This window comes from Neomonachus schauinslandi, chromosome 4 (assembly GCF_002201575.2).
Source record: "Neomonachus schauinslandi chromosome 4, ASM220157v2, whole genome shotgun sequence".
Taxonomy (NCBI): Eukaryota; Metazoa; Chordata; class Mammalia; order Carnivora; family Phocidae; genus Neomonachus; species Neomonachus schauinslandi.
Genome location: NC_058406.1, coordinates 137,680,659 through 137,694,643, shown reverse-complemented (window position 1 = coordinate 137,694,643; position 13,985 = coordinate 137,680,659).

Below are 13,985 nucleotides of genomic sequence, written 5' to 3'. Positions count from 1 at the left end.
ACACACACACACACACACACACACACACACACACACACACACACACACACACATGCTTCTTTAAGTAAGAACAACTCTGTCTAGGTAAATCTTTAAAAAAGAAAGAAAACTAGTGTAAAGAAAGTTCTAAGCTTCTAAATAATGGAAAGATTTTTTAAAAACAGGAAGAAGCAATAAAACTATTTATTGATCAAAGAAGTTAGAAATTGAAAACACCCAGTAATGCAATTGCTGGGCCCCAGGGTAGTTCTATTTTCAATTTTTTGAGGAAACTCCATACTGTTTCACAGAATGGCTGCACCAGCTTGCATTCCCACCAACAGTGTAGGAGGGTTCCTCTTCCTCCCCTCATCCCCACCAATACCTGTTGTTTCCTGTGTTGTTCATTTTAGCCATTCTGACAGGTGTGAGGTGATATCTCACTGTAGTTTTGATTTGTATCTCCCTGATGATGAATGGTTGAGTATCTTTTCATGTGTCTGTTAACCATCTAGATGTCTTCTTTGGAATAATGTCTGTTCATGTCTTCTGCCCATTTCTTTTTTTTTTTTTAATTTTTTTTATTCTTATGTTAACCCCCATACATTACATCATTAGTTTTAGATGAAGTGTTCCGTGATTCATTGTTTGTGCATAACACCCAGTGCTCCATGCAGAATGTGCCCTCCTCAATACCCACCACCAGGCTAACCCATCCTCCCACCCCCCTCCCCTCTAGAACCCTGTTTGTTTTTCAGAGTCCATCGTCTCTCATGGTTCGTCTACCCCTCCGATTTCCCCCGCTTCATTCTTTCCCTCCCGCTACCTTCTTCTTCTTCTTCTTTTTTTTTTTCCTTAACATATATTGCATTATTTGTTTCAGAGTACAGATCTGAGATTCAACAGTCTTGCACAATTCACAGCCTTCTGCCCATTTCTTAACTGGATTATGTGGGGGTTTTTTTTGGGTGTTGAGTTTGATACGTTCTTTATAGATTTTGGATAGTGACCCATTATCAGATATGTCATTACAAATATCTTCTCTCATTCCAAAGGTTGCCTTTTAGTTTCGTTGATTGATTCCTTTGCTGTGCAGAAGCTTTTTATTTTGAAGTTCATTTTTGCTTGTTTTCTTTGCCTCCAGTAACGTGTCTAGTAAGAAGTTGCTATGGCCCAAGTGAAAGAGGTTGCTGCCTGTATTCTTCTCTAGGATTCTAATTGTTTTCTGTCTCACGTTTAGGTCTTTCATCCATTTTGAATTTATTCTTGCATATTGTGTAAGAAAGCGGTCCAGTTTCATTCTTTTGCATGATGCTGTCCAGTTTTCCCAACAGCATTTGTTGAAGAGACTGTCTTTTTTCCATTGGATATTCTTTCCTGCTTTGTTGAAGATTAGTTGACCACACAGTTGTGGGTTCATTTCTGGGTTTTCTATTCTGTTCCATTGATCTGTGTGTCTGTTTTGTGCCAGCACCATACTGTCTTGATTACTGCAGCTTTGTTACATAACTTAAAGTCCAGAATTGTGATGCCTCCAGCTTTGTTTTTCTTTTTCAAGATTGCTTTGACTATTTGGTGTCTTTTGTGGTTCCATACAAATTTTAGGATTGTTTGTTCCAAAGGATACAAAAATACTGATTCAAAGGGATACATGCACCTGTTGTTTATAGCAGCATTATCAACAATAGCCAAATTATGGAAACAGCCCAAATGTCCACAACTGATGAATGGATAAGGAAGTATGTATACCACAATATATATATATATTAATATATAATATATAAATATATATATTATATAATATATATAAATATATATATTTTTTAAATATATTCTATTTTATATATTTATATATTATAAATATATATACATATAAAATATAGTATTACTCAGCCATCAAAAAGAATGAAATCCTGGTGTTTGCAACAACGTGGATGGAGCTAGAGTGTATTATGCAAAATAAGTCAGCCAGAGAAAGACAAAATTCATATGATTTCATTCATATGTGGAATTTAAGAAACAAAAGAGATGAACATAGCGGGAAAAAAAGAAGAGGGGGCAAACCATAAAACAGACTCTGTTTTAGAGAGAGAGAACAAACTGAGGGTTGCTGGAGGGGAGCTGGGGGTGGCGATGGGCTAAATGAATGATGGGTATTAAGGAGGGCACTTGTGATGAGCATTAGGTGATATATATATAAGTGATGAATCATTAAATTCTACTCCTGAAACTAATATTACACTATATGTTATCTAACTGGAATTTAAATAAAAACTTAAAAAAAAACACAAACAAAAATGATAATATCTAGATGAAAATAATTTTTTTTTTAAAAAAAGCAGGAAATAAAGAAAAATTGGGTGCATCTGGGCGGCTCAGTGGCTTATGTGTCTGCCTTTGGCTCAGGTCATGATCCCAAGGTCCTGGGATGGAGCCCACATTGGGCTCCCTGCTCAGTGGGGATCCTGCTTCTTCCTCTGCCTCTGCCCCTCCCCACTGCTCATGCTCTCTCTCCGCTATCTCTCTCTCACTCTCTCTCTCAAATAAATAAATAAAATATTTAAAAAGAAGTGAAAACAATAATTTTTAAAAAGATAAAGTAAAAACAAAATTTTATGAGAGAAATAAGTTCTTGTGTTTTGTATATCAACAAATATGACCTCTACATATACACATGTATATAATGCAAAAAAAGTCATAATTTCATTATAATTGGGAAAATCCACATAGAATGTCATATTTTAATACACATTCAGAACGTGATATATAAATATAGCAAGGTTATGTGAGATTTCATCTAGTTAATTTAAAACCTATATAATATTCTGTACATACAAGAGAAAATCCCCATGTAGTTGTAATAATATATTTGATTACAAACTAAGTTTCAACTCTTTAATATATCAGTATAATATAATCTATATTCCTTTAACCACAATCATATTAAAGCATTGTAATATATTATTGTTAGCAAATGTTCTTTGCCCTTCAGAAGGGATGATACCTACTGACTCCTTAATTCCAAATTTTGCTATTTGATTTGCTTTGGGGAATTATGTGGAAACAGAAATGATATATGACATTACAAATTTTGAGGGTTTTTCCTAGCTTTGTTAGTATATAATTGACATAAAATATCATGTAAGCTTAAGGAGTACATTGTAATGATTTGATACACATGTATATTGCAAAATGACCATAATAAGGTTAGATAACACACTGATCACCTTACAAAATTACTTTTTAGTGTGTAGTGTTTAGTCTCATACCAAAAACAGTAGTCTCCAACCTCTTAATTGTTGGCTTTCTCTTTTTGGTATAAGTAGGCATGAATTCCTGTCCTCAGTAATCAAGGAATTTAAGAAAGAGACACTTATCCCAGAATCTAACAGATATTTGAGAAATATAATGTTCACTTCATATAAAAATCTAATATATTTTAGAGAAGAAGATGAATTTCCAATACCATAATTTCTTCTACATTTCAACAGGTAATTGTTTTTAACCACTTTGCAGAAGGCGTATCAAACTCAACAGCAAAGTGCATGCCACTTACTGACCTCAATACAGTAATAGAAGTCAGACAAATATTTTGCTCCCAAGCACTCATATTTATTTACATAAATTTCTGGTTCTTTCTTATCTATAGGGGAAAAAAAGACCAGAAAATCAAATATCTCGTGAAGAGATAGGTATTTACCAGTTTTGTTTTTTTTTCCTATTAATCTATGTTATCAGGGTTTTAGGGAATTATGTAAAATAGTGCCAACAGTTTCCTAGTTACAATATGTTCTGTTTTGTAAACCATGAATATTTGCTACACTCTATCAAATTGTAAACTGAAAACAAAACAAAACAAAATATGTTTTGAAAGTAAGAAATACCAAAAATGTTGGGTCGTTCCTCAAAGCACAAATAGTATGACTTACATTGCTTCATGAATTAAAGATAATTTACTGATAGATATCAACAATTTAAGTAGTTTTAAAAGTGCCACTCCTAGGTTTAAAGGAAGTATTTACTAACTAGTAAATAAATACTTTAATTTAAAGAATTTAAAGAAAGTAAAGGAGAGAAAAATAGGCACACATGAAAACAATTCATGTCATTGTTCAGCATCAATACATATATTTTAAATAATCAACTAGTAATTAACAAAGGTACTGATCCAGTTTAGCTGTTCTTGCAAGTCAATTTTAGGAATACGAACAACCTCAATTAAGTTTTTTTCAAATAATTAAAGGATTAACTAAGAACTAATAAGACCCTTTCAATTTATTTCACTCACCAGGGGGGATGGGTCATAGTTGTTTAAAAAGACTTATCATTAGACTCTCTTCTTGCTTCATCTATTTAGAAACATATAGAGAATAAAAATTTCCATCATAAAGCTTATAAAGTAAAAGAAATTCATGAATTATAATATGTTCATTGGACCCTGGATAAAGGAAAAGGTAGTAAACTATTTTAAAAATAGAATTCTTACAATTTGTAGAGCTGTTTATTCTTAAATAAGTTAAAAGTTTTTAGAGGGAAAAAAAACATTGCCAAAGAGAGTGATAACCTTAAAGAATCTTAGGTTACAGACTCAGAATTATGGTGTATATGGTTAATACTATCAGAGGGAAAGAATTATGAACATGGGATACAAAAACTCTTCTTATTAAAGAAGAGCTCTTTACTGTGATTAAGTGGTATTTTACCATATTCTTCAAAATATTCCCCATTTCCCATCTTGGGTATTGGCTTCTGAAATAGCTTGATACTGATGTCTAGATAGGTATTATATACATTTTAATTAATGGAATGAAGTAATTATTTCACTAATTAAAGAGGAAGCATTATCTTTTACTATCTGTTTGACATTTCTTCTTTTGCTAGTGTCCTTTTACTTATTTTTCTATATTTTATTTTATCATGTGATGATTTGCCTTAGTTCTAGTCCAAGATTAACTATCGATGTAGTTATAGTGATAAATGTATGAATATTTATTTTATTCTGGTATGGAATTGACTACACTGAAGAATCAATGATTTTGCTTCAGTATAGCAAGAGAAAGGAAATCTATCAAGTGACTAAATATTAGTAACTTTCTGGGATAACACGGACTATAAATAGAAAATAAGGTTTACAATAAATGTCCAGGTAAAATATGTTGAGTATTAAAGTATTTTATATTGCCCAAACCTGTCATCTTGCAAATAACTAGAATATATTCATTGTCAACATGGATATGAAGAAGTAGGAAACTTTGGAATTAGGCATTTTATCTTACAGTGGAAAGGTGGGGAGGGTAGAAAGTGAACTAAAAGTAAAACATATACAAATATGTGAAAGAAATTCACGTTCTATTCATTAAATAGAATAATATGAAAAGAAATTGTAGGAATTATGAAAATCAAAAGACAATAAATAATGCAAGATGTCAAATGTTGAATTATAAATATCTTAGAGAAATATAGCATGAATTTTAATAGTAAACTCTATTTTAAATTAAATATTTCACTAGACCTAAAAGACTGGAGTTCAAAAATAAACATAATATTTTCCTATTAAAAAATTTATAATGAAAACTTGGTATGTTTGTTTTAATATGGATGCAAATAAGTAAAAGCATGTACCAAAGAAAATAAAAACATGTAATAGACACATGAAATAGAAAAAATATAATCCAAGTTTTTTATAATATCAGAGATTATAAGAAACATGGATACTACATCATTCCTTGAGGAGATTGATACTGAGAGCGACTAATAATTTTTTTTCTCTATAATCTATATCTGAAGAATTTGAGTTAAAAATTAAAGTATAAATGGACTTTATATGTCTGAACATATGGTAGATGTTAGATTAGATATATAGATAGGTTATAGATATTAGATATATAGATAGGTTATAAAGATGATGGCTATATAAATAGATAGATAGGTATATGATAAGGTGACAGCATTCTGATGTAATTTTATACTTGGAAAAGCCATAATTTCAATAGAACATGTGACCAGTAATGATGTGGTGATGTTCAACACTTCAGGTTAATCCATTTAATCACTGGATTGTTAAAAATTATATACCGGTCAATAACTGATAGTTTTTATTTTCACAGGAATTTCAGTACAAGATAATTGTATCAACTGAGCTATTTACCCAAAAGAAAAATTTAGATCATTGAACCAAATTCTAATCGCCTTAATTACTAACACAATTTCTTTTTGAACTCATATCATTTTTTCTAACTTGAAATCAAATAAATTGTGATAGCATAAGTACACAGATTTTTAGAACAGGATATAAGTTTAAAGATTTTCTAGCTATATATAAAGCTATTATCTAAATAAGGGCCACTAAAGTTCTGAGTAGTCAAATGAAATGCCAGGTGTCATAAAGTGTATCTGTTGAGGCTAATTGCCATAATGTCCTAGGCACTAGTAAATGTGGGAAACAAACCAAATAAATCATGAACACAACACTCAATATTCACATATATTAGAGGCAACTATGAATATATACCCTAAATCACTATACAGTCCTCTAATTTAAGTTCTCGTAGCATGACTAAAGTCCATGGAATTAATTGATTCATTGATTAAACAGTCATTCATTTCATACCATGTACTTGGTAATAGGACAGATGGTGTAATTAATCTTATGGGATGAAAGGGGCTTTTCATGGGAGATGATGTTTTGCAAAATAAATAAATTAATTAATTAATAAGTCTAGAATTCTATCAACAGAAGTAATGGGAATGACATATGCTTTGCAGAAGGAAGGCCAGGAGAGGGAGGGTGTGAGGGCTTGTGGGAAAACTTAGGGGTAGGACATCTGTGGAGATCCTTGGGGAAATCACGTAGTCTGATGTGATTTTCATAGGGGGTTTCAGGAAAAAAGGCTTGCAGTTGAGCCGTAAATATTAAAACTTTTCAACCTAACCTGTATATTTCTGAAAACCACTGAATACTATATAAGAAATAAAACCTTACTATAGTAATCTCATATATTCTGAAAGATTTTACGATAGACTTTATAAAATAGTCAAATTTTTAATTTCCTAAAATTAATTTTTAAAACTATTAAAGGAAAATTAGGTTTTGATTTGAACTCATCTCCTGCTCTAGAACTTTTTCATCCATATCACATTCCAGTTTTTGTAGTATGCACGCACACGTGTGCATGTATGTGTTTGTGCGTGCTTGCTCTAACTGGATATGGTGCTATTCATGGAGTTGTCTTCATTTCATTTCATGTTAGGTATTCAAGCTCTTCAAACATAGGTAAAATATTGCATAGGATTTATATAGCATTGGACTCTGGCCAGTTCTCTTTCTATAAGCCCGTCTAAGGATCAGAATCCTCTCTTCATTGTGTCCTTATTTTATTCTGGCTCCCATTATCTATCAGTACTTTAAGTAATGATAAGTAATGAGTTCTTAGAAATTGAAGGGCACAGTGATATTAAACAGTGTATTTGAATGTAAAGTATTTAAGGGTAAAACATGTACCAGGCTTTGTATGAGATAACCATCCAAATATAGGTGGTAAAGACTATACAGAAGCCAAACCAAAACTGCTATATAGCCGTATAATAAAATGCTGATCCTGAAGTACAAGACATTATGGGTAAATTGAGGTTTTCAATAAATCTGTATGGCTTTCTGTGCACTCACAACAAAGGGCTGCTTCTGTTGAAGTTTTTGGAAACATTGCTATCAACCAAGTTTTGAGGACCAAACTTTCTGTGCAAACTAACTCTTTTGATGTTTAAAATAACAAGGTGTATATAGCCTCTACATCTTGGTTGGTTTGATGATGATAATATTATACAAGATATTTTATTTTTTTAAAAGATTTTTATTTTTATTTATTTATTTGAGAGAGAGGGAGACAGAGAAAGAATGTGAAGGGGGAGGGGCAAGGGAGAGGGACAAGCAGACTCCCCACTGAGCAGGGAGCAGACACAGGGCTCCATCCCAGGAGTCTGAGATCATGACCTGAGCTGAAGGCAGACACTTAATTGACTGAGTCACCCAGGATTCCCTACAAAAGATATTTTAAAGGAAAAGCAAGAGGATGGACAAAGGACCTTGCTTAAAAAGGTGAATGTATACCTCTGAGAGTCTTTTGTATTATTGCTGGGAGTTAATCAAAGTCCTAGATTATACTGGTATTGTTTTATGAGGAGTTAATTTTATATGATTATGGAAACAAAACTTAAGTAATTTAACTGCTATACAGTGGAGAAATGTGATGAATTCTCATTATTTTGAAGATGTTATTCCAAAGAAATTTTGATTGTGGACAAGACTTTATTTTTTTTTCATTTTCCTCCATTATCAGAATCATACAATTGCTTTGATAGAAAAATTAGAAGTACCTGCTCAGCATAAAATAATTCATGGAGTAGAAGAATAAGAGACTTAAGAAAGAACTTATTAATCTCTCTCAAAGAAGAGATAGTGAAAAGAGATAAAAAATTACATACTTTCCTCCAAAGTCTCACAATTATTAGTGGTCTAAAACTTCAAGCAAGGTGCCTAATGTTTAACAAGATTTAAAGATTCTTTTGATGGCAGGACACAATACCATGACACTTGGACAGAAGAAAGCAGAGCCCTTTGAGAGAAGGGATGAAACCAGGTCACACGGGGTGGCACCTGAGGACAGGGTAGAGTAAGCTAGAGCTGTAGGGGACAGCTTATAGATAGCAAGCCATGTGCGGTTAGCTAGGTTTCATGGGCTTCCAATGGATTGGCTTATTTGAATAATTTTGCAGGCTCTGGGACATAGGGGTTGTTCATTGTCGTCAGATTCTAGGCTCTGGGGGTGATTAAGGTGGGTGCATAATAGCCTGCTGTGTGATAGCATTATAAGGGAAGTCATTGGTGTGAGCCTAATCAGTTGTTCAAGTAGGAGAACTGAGTAGACTCTAGCCAGGGCCTCCTACCTGAGTCAGGACAGCATTTTTTAAAAACCCAAAACATGATCCCCTTCACACGTGTCAGAATGGCTAAAATCAAAACACAAACACAACAGTGTTGGCAAGGTTGTGGAGAAAAAGGAACCCTCATGCACTGTTGGTAGGAATGCAAACTGGTGCAGCCACTGTGCAAAACAGTGTGGAAGTTCCTCAAAAAATGTAAAAATAGAACTACCATATGATCCAGTAATTCCACTACTGGGTAATTACCCAAAGGCACTAATTAGAAAAGTTATGTGCACCCCTATGTTTATTGCAGCATTATGTACAATAGCCAAATTATGGGAGTAGCCCAAGAGTCCAAAGATAGGTGAATAGATAAAGTGTGGTAGATATGCACAATGGAATATTACTCACCCATAAAAAAGAATGAAATCTTGCCTTTAGCAACCACATGATGGATCTAGAGAGTATAATGCTAAGTGAAATAACTTATTCAGAGAGACACAAATACCATATGATTTCACTCAAATGTGGAATTTAAGAAACAACAAAGAAAAAAGAGACAAACAAACAAAAAAGACTTAAATATAGAGAACAAACTGCTGTCTACCGGGGGTAGGTGGGTAGGGGGATGGGTGAAACAGGTGAAGGGGATTAAGAGTACACTTATCACAAGGAGCACTGAGTAAAGTATATAAGTGTTGAATCACTATATTGTACTAAACTAATATAAAACTATATAACATTATATGTTAACTATACTGGAATTTAAACAAAAAAAATTAAAAAGACAAAATGTCCCCCCAAAATAATTTTAAAAACCATTATATTTACATCTCAGTCAGCTCCCACTATTCCACAGGGATCCTCTCATCCAGTCTGGCCTGAACATTACTCCTATAAAAGGTGAAGCTCAAAAATCTCAAGAACTTATAATTAGGGCACTAAATAGTAGATTTGAATTAATGATTAAAATCATGTTCTCAAATATTAACATAACTGATTCTATAAATATTAAAATCTTACTGTACCTGGAAAAGGAAAATGTAGGAAATATTTTATTTTCTTAAATGAGCATTCTTTTTTAAAAAAGATTTTATTTATTTATTTGTCAGAAAGAGAGAGATAGAGCACAAGCAGGAAGAGCAGGAAGGGAAAAGCAGCCTCCCTGCTGAGCAGGGAGCCCGATGTGGGACTCGATCCCAGGAGCCTGGCATCATGACCTGAGCTGAAGGCAGATGCTTAACCAACTGAGCCACCCAGGCGCCCCTTAAATGAACACTCTTAAGATCATAAACCATGTTTTTTTTTAATGTTTTGAGTTTGTGCTAAAAAATAATAATGAGGAACTCATAATAATCATTGTAGCCACGTGGTTATAATTTTCTTAGCTACCTATGGTACAAATCATTTGTATGTTATAAAATATTAACATACATAATGTGAAATGGAAGAAAACTATATATATGTATATATTTATAAACTCTTGACTTCTGATGAAAATTTCCTATTTTTCATCTTTATAATTTTTAGTGTCTTGCTGAATATATATTAACTGATTACAAGAAAAACAAGGTATAGGAAAATAGATATATCTTTACTTATAACAGTTCTGGGTATTTGAATTGATGCAATATAGCTTTTTTTTTTTTCCTTAATGAAGAGACGAGCGTTGTCTGACCTTAGCAGAATAAGTCACAACAATTAGAAAAAAAAAGTTTATATTTAAGATTCAGATTTCTACAATTCAATTACTTTTCTTTATTTGGATCAAGTGTCATAGGCTTGCTTCAAGATTATGAAAATGAGCTTTGTTACAAACAACAGTTTTAATGAATAGTATCAGATTTGTGCTTTGTCTAATGTTTTAGGAATAGAGAATAATTTCTAATTCTTTCCTTACTCATATAACCAATAACAGACTCACGACCAGAACATTCCCATTCTACTGAATGAGGATGACTTGACGGTGATAGCATATTCACCCATCATAGATAGTGGACGGAATTATAATATATAGGTGCATAGGACTATAAACACCTGATCAAAGTTTGCATCTATAAACAATGAACATAGTTTAAGAAGTATCTATATCCAGTCCTGAGTCACACTTATTTAGTTAACGTATTCCTCTACTAATAAGACTCTTAATACAGAGCAAACTCAGGGTTAAAGAAAATTCAGTTGTTTTTAGTGATGTTACTGATTTTTACATATATGTGGCTAATATGCTTTCGTAATCTAAAAAGAAATAAAGACTACAACTTAAAATCATTAGAAACAATTATTTATGATACTGTAACAGTGGGTACATATCCTTATGTCTTTGCTGAAGATCAAAGGATCATAAGACGCAAAGAGCAAATCTTAATGTAAACTACTGATTTCAGTTAATGTATCTGTGTGGGCAAATTATTTCTAACAATTGTACCACAGTTATACAATAAGTTCATATTCAGGGAAGCTGTTTGTGTATTAGGGTGAGGGGTATGTGAGAGCTCCATGTACTATCTGCTCAATTTTTCTGTAAATCCAATACTATTTAAAACAATAAAATATGTTAAATTAAAAAAAAAAAAAGCAGAGCAAAGTTACTGAAGAACCAATGTATGTAAGCTGGAAGGGAATGTTAAGTGTTGACTACTGTTCTAAAGTCCCAATGTTTTTGGAAGAAAAATGTTGCCAACTCCAAACAGGAAAAGTTGAAATAGGAAATGCTAATTCCTAATAATTTCCTAGATTTCTAAACATTTACCTACCCAAAAGCTCTGTCTTAGGACTTCTTCACTTCTTTAACGCTACCCACTCACTATTCACATTGATTCAATCCAATTTTATTACTTTAAATTCCATCTCTGTACTTACAATTCCCAAATTTATATCTCTAGCCAAATAGTTTGAGAGAAATCTTGGAGCAGTCTTTGATTTTTCTCTATATTTAATGTCCCACAGTCAATCCATTTGCATTTCTCATTAGCTCTACTTTTGAATCTAAAACATTCTCACTCCCTGCATCACTGGTACCTTCAGCCAAGCCACCATCATTTGCCTCCTACTTCTGCCTGTTTTGGCGCTGGCTTCACAGCGCAGCAGCTAAAGTAGTTCTTTCCAAATCTAATATAGATCTTTTCATCCTCTTCTGAAATGTCTCCCAGTTACTTCCCCAACTCACTCAGAGTAAAATCCAAATTTCCATATAATCTCCCAAAAGTTTCAATTTGACCTCCCCTTTCTCCCCAGATTCTCTGACTTCATTTCCCATAACTCTCCCATTCTCTCCCACTGCTCTGATGCACTATTATCCTTGCTTTTCCTAAAATATACCCAATTCAATCATGGCATAGCATTTTGGTTTTTTGTCTGTCTAGAATGCTTAATTTCCAAGGAACCACATGGTACCTTTTTTTCCTGCTTCGGGATCTGCTCAGTTGTTACCTGCTCAATGAGGTCATTACAGAATTATTTAAATAGCACCCTCCCTTTGACTCCCAACATCTCTTCCTTGCCTTATTTTTCTCTGTGGAATATATATACATATGTGTCACACATGCCTATTTATCATCTGTATCCCCCTACTAGAATGAACACTCCATAAGAAAACATCATCTTTTTTTTTTTTTAAATTTCTATATGCCCAGTTTCTAGAACAGTGCTTGTTGCATAGAAGGTACTTAACTATTTGTTGAGTGAGTGAATCATTGAATAAGTGAATGATAAACCAGTGGTAGTATGTCCTGGTTCCAAAGTAATGGTCTCTAAAATGATGTGCAAAAAACCAGTATTTTCAAAGCAATCCAGTGAATTTCAGGTATCTATATGGTTTTCTCAAAAAAACAAGTTTTATTAATATTTGAAAAACAATTCATGATGCTCTGTGCCTAGGTTTGAATTTCAGAATAACACAAACAACATACAATTTATGGAGTGTCCTAAAGGAAATGTGGGAGTTGTACATTATTGAGGCAGATGACTCAGTTTTGGGGTTTGCTTTTGTTTTTTAACATTGAATGGTAAGAAGGCTAAAGTCCATGTAATTTATTGTGAACTAAATATTTCTCATAGAATTGACTTGTGATTAGAAATTTCTGTGATAAGAGCTTCAAATGAATATAATACTGAAAGCTAGCACTGAGTGTACAAGTACAAATTACAATAAAACTGCGGAGAGATAATGCCTCTCTTGATCTTGGTGTATAATCTGCAATTGAAATTTGTTAAGAAAAATCAAAATGACCAAGAAACCATTAGAAATGTAAGTTAACATCCCTCTTTTTTACTGTGAATCTCACTATATATGAGCACTTTTCTTTAACTATTCATTATTGATAAGGCAAATATAACTGCTTTATAAATAAAAGTAACTAATAGGAAGCAAATCTACAGTGTTTATTATGGTATGGTGGTCAAAACAATTTTTTGACCACTGTTTAAAAGAATTGTTTCTCACAATATAGGAAAGCTTGAGATCCCTTTTCCCCCCTTCTTACTCTCTGTTCTCTCACCCCTTTACCCCCAGTTCATGCACCACCAGTATATCCAATATTTGAATTCATCAGGACTTAATAGTGCTAATAGTAGGATGAATTATGTGCATTATGTGAAAAATCCTTTTGTAGAAAGATCAACCATCTATGTAGCTTCTGATGGCTGATAATAGGGCTCTAATAAAATTCAGCAAATTTTGTTTGGTTTTGTTTCAAGTTTTTATTTAAATTCTAGTTAGTTAACATATAGTGTAATATTGGTTTCAGGAATAGAATATAGTGACTCATCATTTACGTATAACACCCAGTGCTCATCACAAGTGCCCTCCTTAATACCCACTACCCACCCCCTGCCCACCTCCCCTCCAACACCCTCAGTGTGTTCTCTATAGTTGAGTCTTTTATGGTTTGCTTCCCTCTCTTCTTTTTCCCCCTTTCCTATGTTCATCTGTTTTGTTTCTTAAACTCCACATATAAGTGAAATCATATGGTATTTGTCGTTCTCTGACTGGCTTATTTCACTTAGCATAATACATTCTAGTTCCATCCACATCTTGCAAATGGCAAGATTTCATTCTTTCTTTCTTTTTTTTTTTTTTTTTT